Source organism: Sprattus sprattus (assembly GCF_963457725.1).
Source record: "Sprattus sprattus genome assembly, chromosome: 2".
NCBI classification, from domain to species: domain Eukaryota; kingdom Metazoa; phylum Chordata; class Actinopteri; order Clupeiformes; family Clupeidae; genus Sprattus; species Sprattus sprattus.
Genome location: NC_137921.1, coordinates 48,183,325 through 48,196,988, shown reverse-complemented (window position 1 = coordinate 48,196,988; position 13,664 = coordinate 48,183,325).

The window sequence follows — 13,664 nt, the reverse complement described above, 5'->3', positions numbered from 1 at the left end:
TTGAGGTCGTCTCTACTTGGGAACCGAATCTGCCCTGGGACCAGTAGTGTGCATGACGCCCTGCAGAAGTCTTGCACACATCGACAAACAATGGTCCTGCTGACCCCAAAGAGGTGCCCAATAGACCTGTAGTCATTGTTTGTAGCCAGTTTCCAAATCGCGATGGCAACTCTTTTCTTGAGCGGCACGCAACGTCTAAAGTTGGTGTCCATCCTTTCCATCGCCGATTGTAACTTTGCAGAGATGAAAAGTAGGGTTTCTTCGGACATGCGAAAGTTGTGCACCCATTGCGTGTCTTTGAATCCGGGAACTATCACGTCCCACCACTCGTTGGCCCGACTGACAGCCCAGACAGTCGGGCTGCGACGCTGTCTTAGCGTATACAATCTCTGTAAAACACAAAGCGAGAAGAGACATTAGTTACGTTAGTGAAGCTAGGCTATTACCTACCTATAGAACTAGCTACAAAGGCAGCTAACGTTACAATGTTGCAACATCACACGGTCGGTTACATTAGGATGTGAAACAGTCTAACAAACTCTACACAACTCTTCATTACTGTAAGTTAACCCAAGACTAGCCCAACTACTAAGTATAAAAGTATGTTTAAAAATGTCTACTTACCCCGTAATTGTATTCTTGCCATGTCGTCGTCCCAGCAGAATATCTCTGAAATAAGCCGTCTTCTTATTTCATTACTCTTCTTTCTAGCGGAGGACGTAGCAATAGGCCTGGATCTCTTGGACGATATTGAGGCTTCATCGTTACAAAGAATGACATCCACCCTAAAAAGTATGAGGGGCCGTTTAGGACATAACTATTGAGACACTCTCACACACATACCTATGAAACACTCTTACACTCACTACTGAAACGCTCACACACTCACTACTGAAACACTCACACATACATACATACTCGTTTGAAACACTTACACATAACATATGAGAAACACACACGCATACATACATACAGTACTGTGCAAAAGTTTTAGGCAGGTGTGAAAAAATGCTGTAAACTAAAGCAGCTTGCACACTGCCCCGACTTTGGCCAACATTCTCCAACTACCGCCAACAAACCCCAACAGTCGGGGCAGTGTGCGCCGGCAGTTGGTGTTAGTTGGAGAATGTTGGCGAAAGTCGGCTACTGTCGGAAGAGTTCAACATGTTCAGTCGGATCGGGTAAAGTTGGAGAATGTCGGATCAGTGTAGAGCCGTTTCCAACGAACTCCAACATTCTGACAGCTCGTTACCTGGACAACTTGGCTCAACTCGCGTGCATAACATCCTCGAGCTCTGTTTTTGATGTCGATAAAGTCTACTTGTCTACTTGTGCACTGCTCATCTTCATCGGACAATGGCTGGTTTCTGGACCCAAGAACGGGAGGATGTTTTTATAGAGCTGTGGGAGGAGAAGACCCAGCTGTATGATGTGAGGAGTCAGGCGTACTCCAACCGGGACACCAAAAATGCCGCTATAAAATACATCGCTGATAAACTGGAGACTACTGGTGAGTAGCTAGCTAGTTCTACCATGATCTGCCCTATGCTTATTTCAGTCAGCATAATGTATATTGATTGTATTTTTGTTATGAACGCGCTCACAATATAGTATTGGATGTATAGTATTGAATGATCCTCTCCTGGGAAAGGCAACAGCTGTGACAGTTAGTACAGCTGTTAGACAGTTATCTAGAAATAGTAACATAGTTACGCTCAGAGTAAGCCTTGTGTTATGTTTTTTTTTTTGGCGGTCCCACACTGTCTAAAACATGTTTAAGTCAGCTAAGTTTTATTTTGGCTAACGGCTAACAAATTATCGTTTTTTTATCTGATTCCGTTAATGGCTAACGTTAGCAATAAATGAGCAAGCCACTCTACCTGGCCCAAGTTTGGATGCTCCCTGATCTATAAGTAGGCAACAAGTATTCAGTGTATTGAGAAAAGCATCAAACATTTGTATGGAGGATTATCAGCACTTTCAACAACGTAACAACGTTTTTAAATGCGCTTTATAAATACATTTGACTTGTCTTGACTGATTAATCAGATACACTAGGAAGCTTAACTTGTGCTACTTGAAAACAATTCATAAGCCTATGTTGTTTATTGTGTATTTACTTAGTCTAAATTTACTGTATGTTACAGAAAAAGCAGTTAAAGCAGTATAAGCCTATGTTGTTGTTTATTTAGTCTTGATCTACTGTATGTTACAGAAAAAGCAGTTAAAGCGAAAATGGACACAATGAGGACCCAGTACTGCAGGTACCTAAAGGCAAAGCCATCGGGCAGTGATGGTTTCGTCACACCACGCCAGTCCTGGATGCTGCAGAAACTGAAGTTCCTGCAGATCCATATGAGGAAAAGGCCATCGAAATCTAACTTGTCTCTTGATGTAAGAATGCATTCACATTCAAAAGCACAACACATTTAAAAACTAGATAACATTAGCATTTACATAATTATTTACATGATCAGAATTAAGATATTCTCTTAGGGATTCCCTTATAATTTTGGCCTGCTGAGTGGGATTATTAGACCCAGGCAGAGCAGCCTGCCGTAAAGTAGGATCCTCTCTCCAGCAGTCAGGGGTGGTATCAGGTACCTCGTACACAATTCTGTGTTCCTCCCGGAGAAAGTTGTGCATAGCACAGCAGGCCAAAACCATACTCTCCACAACCTGTGGCTTTTGGTTAATTGTTGTGAACAGCACACGCCATCTGTTTGTGAGTATGCCAAAGGCATTCTCCACGACTCTTCTTGCTCTTGACAGCCTATAATTGAACACTCTCTGGTCCTCAGAAAGGCCTCGCCTGGAATAGGGCTTCATTATGTAGGGCTTAAGCGGAAACGCTTCATCAGCCACTACAAAATGAGGTATGAGTTGTTCGGATCCTGGCAGGGGAGAGGGTGGGGGGATGTTGGCCGTTTGTCGTTCCAGTGACTGATGTAGAGTACACCCCCTGAAAACACCTCCATCTGACACCCTGCCATTGCATCCTATATCAACATACAGGAACTTGTAGTCACTGTCAACCAGGGCCATGAGCACAATTGAATTAAAATGTTTGTAATTATAATACAGTGAGCCACTGTTTGGTGGAGGTCTGATGGCCACATGCTTCCCATCCAAAGCACCCAGACAATGGGGAAACTGCCAGTTCTTCTGAAAACCATCAGCAATTTTTGACCACTCCGTTGTTGTTTCGGGGCACTGAAAGGAGATAAACAAAAACACATTTGTAATGTCAATATTTTTTGTCAGCAGGATACATCAACGGAAGTAGATGATGATCTTTTGGAGGGGATTGAGGGAGAAGAAAGCTCAATGAGTGCTACCACCATCAGCTGTGAGGACGTTGTGACACCAGTTGATGGGGGAGAGGAAGCTGGTTCATCCTATTTCACCCCCCCTACACCTCGACATAAGAGGAAAGCGGCTGAGGCTCAGGATAGAGACATGGAAATGCTTAAGACTATCAAGTCTACGCTGACTTCTCTCACTGAGAGGTCAGCTGTGAGGCAGGACCACATTACAGCTTACTGTAATTACTTAACACATGAATTTAGATCAATCGAACAAATGGATCCTGGCTATTTTAGATACGTGCAAGGTGAAATAGGAAAATTAATTTATAACCCTCTTTCACCCAACCATCAATATTGACCTTCGAGGGTGTAACAGAGTTCATAATCCGCCATTCTGTTTAATGTACAATGTTTTGTTTGTTTCATGTTTGCCTTAACGTGGGATTAAGGGGGTGATATTTGTGATTTTTGATAGTGTGTTTATTGTTGGTTATTTATTAAATAAGCACTACGTATGTTTGACAACTCTTTTGAGTTTTATCCTTATTTGCAATCACTTATTTTTGTTAAATTGCTGACGGTAGTACACCTCAGTTAAGTGGTAGGACTTTAGGCCTGCCTGGCGCCTGAACTATTTCATTACCTGGGGTGGCCGCCGCTACAAGGGCTAATTGTGAAGGGTGGCATTCAGCTCTCTCTCCCTCCCTCCCTATTCTCTTCCCCACTTTTTTCTGTCTCACTCTAGCTCTCCCGCTTTCTCTCTGGCTATTTATTCATTATTTATTCTATTTATTAAACATGTCCAATTATTTGATCAGTTGTGTGTTTTGGTATCTTTGTAATGTATACCAGTATAATAATACTATTGTTACTACACTTTCATTCAATTACATCACAAAAAGAACAGAAACAACTCTTACAGTGAGGTAGGTCTAATGATACATTATGCTTACCTTGAGGTATTTTTCACAAAGCACCTGATGTATAGCTTCACATGTTTCAGGAATAATTTCCCGGATGGTTGAGCAACCAATACGAAATTGATATGCAAGGCTCTGGAAGGTTTCACCTGTTAAACAACACAGATTGGCATTAACCTTGTTACACAATGATCTATACACTGTGTAGTGAAATAATTGTATTGTGAGGGAATTTATAGGAGTTTTAGCAGCTTACCTGTTGCCAGAAATCTTAATGTTACCATCAGACGCTCACCTAATTCTTGGAGTCACCATAGTGAGCAATTGCTCAAAAGCCTGAGGTGCGAAGCGGGCGAAGTTAGCAAAAGCCGGGGTGTCTTCATACCTAAGCTCCCTACATAAATTGGGAAAGGCTCCCTGCTCTGCACGACGCAGAATCCATGGTTTACACCAAAGTCTCCTCCTCCTTCTTGATTGTTGTCTCTCCTGTATCCTCCTTGAAACTTTGTAGGCCAGGTAGACCAACATGACCTTGGCTACATTTACTATTTTATCAACCTCATTCATCTTAAAATGACACTACACAATTGAAAAAATAAGTAGGTAGTTGGAAAAAGTCTGGGCAGTGTGGAGATGGCAGTTGGTTTACTGGTCATTCTAAAGACTGGTACCAACAACTGCCAACAACTGCCAACTTAAGAATGTTGGAGTTAGTTGGAGAATGTTGGCGAAAGTCTGGGCAGTGTGCAAGCTGCTTTAGAATGCTTTCAAAAATGGAAGTGTTAACAGTTTATTTTCATCAATTCTTCATAAATTAACAAAATGCAGTGAAGGAACAGAAGAAAATTCTAAATTAAATCAATATTTGGTGTGACCACCCTTTGCCTTCAAAATAGCATCAATTCTTCCAGATACACTTGCGCAGTTTTTGAAGGAACACGGCTGCTAAATTGTTCCAAACATCTTAGAGAACTAAACACAGATCTTCTGTGGCTGTAGGCTTCCTAAAATTCTTCTGTCTCTTCATGTAAACCCAGACAGACTCGATGATGTAGAGATTAGGGCTCTGTGGGGGTCATACCATCACTTGCAGGACTTTCTGTTCTTCTTTAAGCTGGAGATAGTTGTTAATGACATTGGCTGTATGTTTGGGGTTATGTTCCTGCTGCAGAATACATTTGGTGCCAATCATACGCCTCCCTGATGGTATTGCATGATGGATTAGTATCTGCCTGTATTTCTCAGCATTGAGGACACCGTTCATCCTGACCAAATCTCCAACTCCACTTGCAGAAATGCAGCCCCAAACTGGAAAGGAACCTCTACCATGCTTCACTGTTGCCTGCAGACTCTCATTATTGTACCTCTCTCCAGCCTCCAGCGAACAAACTGCCTTCTTCTACAGCCAAATATTTCTAATTTTGACTCATCAGTCCAGAGCTCCTTCTGCCATGTTTCTGCACCCTAGTTTCTATGTTTACGTGCTTAGTTCAGTCACTTGGCCTTGTTTCCTTGTCGGGGTAGAGCTTTTTGGCTGCAACTCTTCCATGAAGACCACTTCTGGCCAGACTTCCCCGGACAGTAAATGTCTGTACCTGGGTACCACTGGTTTCTGCCAGTTCTGAGCTGATGCCACTGCTTGAAATCTTCCGATTTCGAAGGTAAATAAGCTTGATGTGTTTTTCATCAGCTGCATTAAGTTTCCTTGGCTGAACACTGCGTCTACGATCCTCAACGTCTTCTTCAAAAGAGCTGGAACTGCACATTTTGAAACCCCTGTCTGCTTTGAAATCTTTGTCTGGGAGAGACCCTGCTGATGCAGTATAACTACGTTGTGTCTTGTTGCTGTGCTCAGTCTTACCATGTAAATGGATAAAAAATAAACATTTATTGTTTACATTTTTCAAAGCATTCTTAGTTCATAGCATTTCTTCACACCTGCCTAAAACTTTTGCACAGTACTGTACCTCTGTGGCATATACACATACATATGAAATGCTTACATTCATACAAGTGAAACATTTATACGTATCTATCTGAAACACTCATGCATGCACATATTTGTAATTGTTTCAAATGTGTATGTATACGTTTTTTCAGTTATATGTATGTATGCTCTTACATAGTCTAGTAGCCAGCCCATAGAGCCCCATTGTGAACCCGGAAATGTTGAGTACACCAAAGTTGTATTGCAGAAATGTGAAGTATGGGTCCCCAGTATACAGAAACTGCCGGATGCTAACTTTCATATGTTGAGCAATTTGCATAATTAGCTGAATCGTCCAGATAAACAACATATTTTGCACTGTGTGACCAATTCCTACAATATTGGAGTCTTTTTAGAGGTTTTAGAGGATGCTGAATTCAATTCTGCCACTTTCAGACATCAAAATGGTAAATGTATAACAATTTTGTATACATTTAGAAACGTTTTTGATTAATTTCGGATGAAATTTAAGGTTATTTTCATGGTGAACACAATAAACTCACATTTCACAAGAGCTCCTTTTTTTGGTATGAATGTTGATAACCTAAATTTGTTTACATTTTTGAGGTACGGCCATGTTTTTATGCAAAAAATTGCACATAGATTCTGGCGAGCAGAGAGGGAGGGTGACTGGTTGCTGCAACAGCACTCCCTATTTTTTTGCTGCTGGTCATCACCACTATGCTAGATGGATAACTTGGTATATACGTGAAACCTTCCATTGCAAAAGATGAACCTCTTTCCGGAAGTCATGCCTGCCGCCATTCAGATGGTGCACCTGCAGTGAGTGCAGATATGTTTGGGGAGCAGACATGCATCAGGCAAGGCAAGGGAGCAGGGGGCATGAAGGGTATTTCAACCAACCCTGAACAGGTTGCAGTTTGGATCCAATCATTTGGCATATGTTCACATCTTTCTCAGTCATTGGATGACATGTATAGGGATAAAGTAGCATCAGAGAAGACTCTGTCCAACAGACACAAAGAGGAGGGAGATGCACGATGGGAGTTGGATGCTGAGGACCACTCTAGAATTGCGAGCATGCTGTGGGAAAACACAAATCCACTCATGACAGAGAGCACTTTGCTCTACCACATCAAAAATGGACAGCTGGCTGATGAAAAGGTGAATGTGCAGGATGCGCTGAAGATTGGCCAGGCTATGTGTACACAGTTTTCGTCATCACTTCCGGAAGCATTTAATGCACCCATCTCTCACAAGGTAGTGAATATATTGGAGAGAATTAAACTATACTTGTTACTTAATCTTCGAATCAGGAATCAAGAGTCAAGGCTTGAAGAACACTGGAAAGCTGGGTTTATTATTGCCAAGGCAACAAGAGAAGGAATCCGGTCATCGTTCTACCAAATACAGACTACGAGTTGTTCTTATACCCATCAGAAATCCCAGAATAGTATGTGACTTTGCCTACTCTCCTCATATGACATTTCCCCAAGTTACCTCCAAATAAGAGAGAGATTCTTCAAATAGGTGGAGACGGTTTGTCTAATGGGAAGTCACAGGTGGCGTCCTAAAGAGTGTACTTCTTAAGCTATAGTAAGTAAAAACCTCTCTGTCTAGCAGTTAGGCCTAAAATACAGTGAACTCTGACCTCTGCTTTACCATTTAAGGTATACTGGAGCACCCAAGAGCCACACTTATTAATAAAGAAAGAGGAGATGCTTGGGTTAACTTAAACTTGATAATTTCAGGCCTACAAATATGAAGTTCCAGAAGTTTGTGACATTGAGTCATTATTTGCTCGATTGTTGGTGGTGGGAGACCAGAGAAAAATGGAGCTCTCTTCTCTCTGCAAATATGAGCTTAGTCCAGTCCCCTTGTCAAACATGGATGACAATGGATGTGTCCGAAAGGGGAATAAGTCAGTGCTTGTCCAGCAGCTTGGAATTCCAGTTTGCAATCCCCAGCCACCAGATGTTGTCATTGTGGATGCATCTCAGCTCATTCATCGCGTGGTTTGGCCATCGTCTGGGACAGTGGCAGATCTTGCAGCCAGCATGGGACATCGGCTTAATTGTTACAACACCCAAACATTAGTCATCTTTGACAAATATTTGAAGGTGTCTGCCGAGGACCATGAGAGACAAAGAAGAGCACGGGAGAGCTTCACAGAGTACAAGCTCTCATTGACTACACCCCTACCTCGTGGAGAAAAAGTTTTGAAAAACAAGCACAACGAGCAAAGGCTGAGCAAACTCCTGTGTACTTTCAATGTAGGAAGTAAGATTGTGATGGTCAGGAAGGCTGAGAGCATTGACACTCATGATGAGGCTGATATATGAGTTATACTCTATCTGACATGTTAGATGCTGTCAGACATGGGGCTTCAACTGTTCGCATTCTTAATGATGGCAAAGATGTCTTTGTGCTTATGGTTTATTGGTGTTGGTAGGCTGGTATCACAACCTACATATGGAACAATGGAATGGCACTGTTCTCAGCATAAATGCAACTGCAAAGAACCTGGGTGACCATTTATGTTCCATTCTGGCCATGCATGCTCTTTCAGGATGTGATACCACCTCATATCGTGTTGGAAAGGGGAAGGTATCTGCACTCAAGGCCATGAGAGTTGTACCTGGCAAGCTTCTCCACTGTATTGGAGAGGCAGGAGCCACATATTAACAGATCACCAAAGCAACAAGGACTTTCATTCTGGCTCTGTACAATCAGAGGAACTCTGTGACCTTGGGTGCAGCTCAGTATGACATTTACCGAAAGCGCAAAAGGCCCCCAGCACTGAAAAAAACTACCCAGCTACAGAGCGTAATATGCATCTTCATGAAAGACGTGCCTACCTACAGGTGCTCTTATGGAAAGCAGCAGACCAGGCTGATCCACCGGCTGTTGATATCACTTTGTTTGGATGGGACAAGAAGATGGGCCTAAAGGAAGGAGGGGAACTGATTATGCCCACCCAGGATTCAAGCCCAGTTGCTCCTCCGGCTTTGTTAGATGCATCAGCTGTGGTTGCAAAGCCGGGTTGAAATCTTGCAAATCAGCAAAGTGTAGCTGTGCAGCTGCAGGTCTGGCCTGTACCAGTTATTGTTCCTGCAAAGGCAATGATGGGATATGCTGCCACATACTCACTCAACAGCAAGAACACAAAGAGAGTGATGAAGGGTGAAGATGATGACAGAACAGACGAGGATAATGAAGACTAAGAGGCTGCCTTTTGTTGATTAATTGTGAGGCATAGCCGTTTGCCTGAAGGTGTTAGCCAGTGTGTGTTTTTTGTGGTGCAGAGGTTAGGCCCTCTGGGTTAGTCTTGCGTCTGGCGGGCTGACCCGGGTTGCCCAGACTCAGTTTTAACTTTTGCATTTTGGGGTGTTTTAACTGGGTCCTAGTTGGATCTTGCGACTTGCGGACCAACCTGAGCAGCCTTTCTGCCTTTGGGCATGACCCTAGCGACTTGCGGGGCCTGTCTTGTATGGCATGTATTTTGGGTATATTTGTACATAGTTCGGTGATCGCACATGGGGGACGTTCAACAGCGTTACGTTACATACCAGTTCGTCATGTGGTTGGTGGTTACGATGCACACCGCCCAATAGCTTTTGAGGTAGTTTAACCGCGTTTAGTGGGTGTGCCAGAGGTGATACCCAATCACCATCAAGGTGTTTACATTGTATCTGGTGACATCTGTTGACCCTAGCCACCTCACAAGCCAACTGGCCTTCTCAGCTTCAGCGCTCACATGAGGCAACAGGGTGTTTAACCCCAAGGAGTTTATTGCAACCGCAATGCTTTTTCCTCTAAAAATGCAAATTTGAATCAGGAGTCAAGTATCAGGAGGGGATTTAGCTTCACTACACCCTGAAAAATAATGCTTTAACATTCACAAGAGCACTCATGATTCTGAAATGTAAGATTGTTGTGTTTACCATGAAAATAACCTTAGATTTTGTCAAAAATGTATAACAAATGTGTCTAAATGTATCCAAATGTGTTATTCATTTACCATTTTAAAGTAAGAAAGTGCCAGAATTGAATTCAGCATCCTTTAAAACCTCTAAAAAGACTCCAATATTGCAGGAATTGGTCACACAGTGCAAAATATGTGGTCAAATTGGACGATTAAGCTAATAATGCTAATTATGCAAATTGCTCAACATATGCAAATTAGCATCCGGCAGTTTCTGTATACTGGGGACCCATACTTCACATTTCTGCAAAAAAAAACTTTGGTGTACTCAACATTTCCGGGTTCACCTAGTTGGCAACTAGACTATAAATGAGGATGTGCAAACGTTTCACATGTATTCATACAAGTAATTTCAGTAGTGACGGTGAGAGCGTTTCAATAGTGAATGTAAGAGTATTTCATAGGTATGTGTGCATGAAATTTCAAGGTCAAGGTCGTCAGTTAAACCGGAAGGCGGGAACAAAGAGTGCATTTTTTGAACAGCGGCGAAGCACGCCAATCTGAGCCAACCGTCAAAACGAGTAAGAGCTTGACATTACCTCAGTAATCAGACCGTTAATAGTCAGTTATCTCACTTACCACTTACACTAACCGTCAATGGCAGACAATAGCCTTTTAACCGCTGAAGCCGTGTCCTTACTGAGGAATTTACTACAGTCGCCTTCACTTATCAATAACGTAACAAACTCATTAGATACACCTTCTGCCAATTCAATTAATTCGGAAATTAGGTCTTTGTACCAACCTGGGTCTAGCAGCAGCAGCATGCAACCCGCACCAGGCAACGGACTACTGAATTATTGTCCCCGTTACGAAGCAAGGGCAACTTTTAGCTCCTGGAAAGCTAAACCCAGGCAAACGTAAGTATAACTGTTTATTTTTTTATTGTTTAAGATAACTGGGGCGTTCCATTAATTTGCATAGTTCTAATATTGGCTAGCCAGCAAGGTTAAGGTAATGTTGCCCGTTAGCTATCGTAGCCCGACCTATTAGCCCCCACTCGCTGGTACACGTTACTTAATATTAATTTCGGTGTCAACCAGGATAACGGATTTTAAACAACATAAGCTCCTGTCCAAAAGGGTTATTTTAATGTATGTGTGCAAAACATTACAGTTGTAATACTAGATAGCCATTTATTTACGTGTGTACAAACTGTCATGGAACGAACTGCGTGAATTCGATTTTGCGACGTCGAGAACTTGTGAGGGTCATACAGTTTTCAACCGACACAGATATCTCTCTCCCTCTTTAAATTGAGGTTTACCTGCTTATCACAGGTGACGACCAAGTTAGGAGATGTTCACGAGAGATTACGGATTTTGATAGAGATCATACTTGGTCATATCGGTAATGTTTTGCTAATTTTTGGCTAATCTCCTTACACCACACGTACCACAGGTAAATCACGACTGGGGTTTAATAGACAAGACCTTGTGTATCAGCTAATTTTGCGTGTTGGTCTACACAATGGGATAAAACCAAAAACACGTTTCAGTTGAAATCCAAAAAGTTACTTATCGTAATCTAGACACCCACCGCTACTGAAATATGTCAAATTGATTGATTAAAGATTTTTCTATATATCAAGGTTTATAGCTGTTTGTCACCTTTGTAATAGCTTGGGGCTAATAGGTGTGTTTACGATAGCATATTGATGGGAAGCTAGCACTAACGTTAGCTCGTCTGACGTGTTCTTTTACACAGTGTCAGACAGAAAACCGCGTACCACAGGACGTTATTTTGCTGCTCAGTCCCTCAGACGACATAGTCGTCAAGCAGTGGAGGAAACAGCAATTGTACAAAAGCGGGCATATATTAAATGCTTTGGAGTTCGATAAATCCTGGGACCAAGGGGCAGTTCTCCGGGAAATACGTAACGCTTTTAAGCAGAAAATTCCCGAAGATGTGAGGTATGTAGCATTAACATTATAGCATAGCCAGTAGGGCTGTCAAAATTGCTCAAAAATGACATTCGAATGTTCGTTTGGAAAAAAATCATGAATTCGAACTATTCGAGTATCTGGTTGCCTATTTTACGCAGTTGCCGTCAATACGTCAATAATGCGACAAAACCATGGTTCAAATTAGTGGAATATATCTATGTATATGTATCCTATAAACAGCCCAGTAACGTGTAGGCCTAATCATGAAAAGCCACAACTTTGTATCGCTTGCATTTCACCACCACACCTGCAAGCGCGCAAACTATAGTAATCTGAAGAAGACGCCCGCTTCTGAATGTTACAAAGAATGCTACTGGTAACCTTCCTTGCTTTGCTTACCATTTATCGAGTAGGCCCATTAAAAGCGATAAAGAAAAAAAATACATGACGCCTACGTCTTCCACCATGCCAGCGAATGGGACAGCACAACTACGCACAGTTCGGATTCGTGTAAATAAAGCTGTCTCGGACTTTGCCGAGAACATTGCGTTACAGCAGCTTTCACCAGCCAGACTACTAGCTCCCCTGAGCTCTACTTCGGATGCTTATTGAATGGCATAGCCTGTGTAAGTCCAGCTCAGAACAGTTGTGAATAAGAAAGAATAAATGTCCATGTCTGTTGTCTTGCACAGACAACCAATTGAAATCGCCAGGAACAAAAATGATGAATGTAGGCTATTAGGGATGCACCGATACCAATACCAGTATCGGGTATCGGGTCGATACTTCGTTAAAATACTCGTACTCGTTTTAAATTACCGATACCAAAAACCGATACCCAGTGTTGCGTCTGAACGCGTGTGCTTTCTTCTCCTCTATTGTCTATGCCTGGCAGGTGTGAGAAGGCCGAAGTTGCATAGAGGCCGAGAGCGGTATTGCAGACTGATAGAGATTTTAGAAAAAATATAGCTGGTGTGGGCAAAGTAGCTTCTAGGGCAGCGAAGTAATTATACCTTAAACACTGTTGTGAACAAGTAAGGTCCACGTTTGTGCACAACGTGACAGAAGTTTTTTTTTTGCGTTTTGTCTGCCGTGTTTAGTTTGGCTAACGGAAGCAAGCTACCCAGCTAGCGAAACCGTTAGCTTACGCAAGCCACCTCCACACATCGTATCCAAGCTGTTATTGAATCGATTTTAACTTCAAGTTCAACCTCAACTTAACACGTACGACCTCCAGTAAAGGTAAGTGCTATCTTCGGCTATTTTATGTTTTGCAGTAAACTTAGAACTGCTGTTACATAGGCAAAGTGTAGGGGCTAGCCTACTGTCATTAGCGACGCTGCGCCTAAAACATATTATTGCCATTTGCTACGGTTGATTGACGGGGACGGGAATGTATTTGTTTTCTCCTCTTTTACCCGGACGCATTTAGGAGGACATGTCAGGGTAAAAGAGGACGTCTGCCTTGTCTTGTGTTTCAGTTGCTCGATGTTTGACTGTGTTAGGAATCTTGTTGACTTGCTAGTTTGTCATAAACAGCCGCTAGCAAGACATCCCGTTAGCGATGTTAGCAAGGTTGTTTTAACACTCTTGGACATTGTGGACTCATTTTAAGAT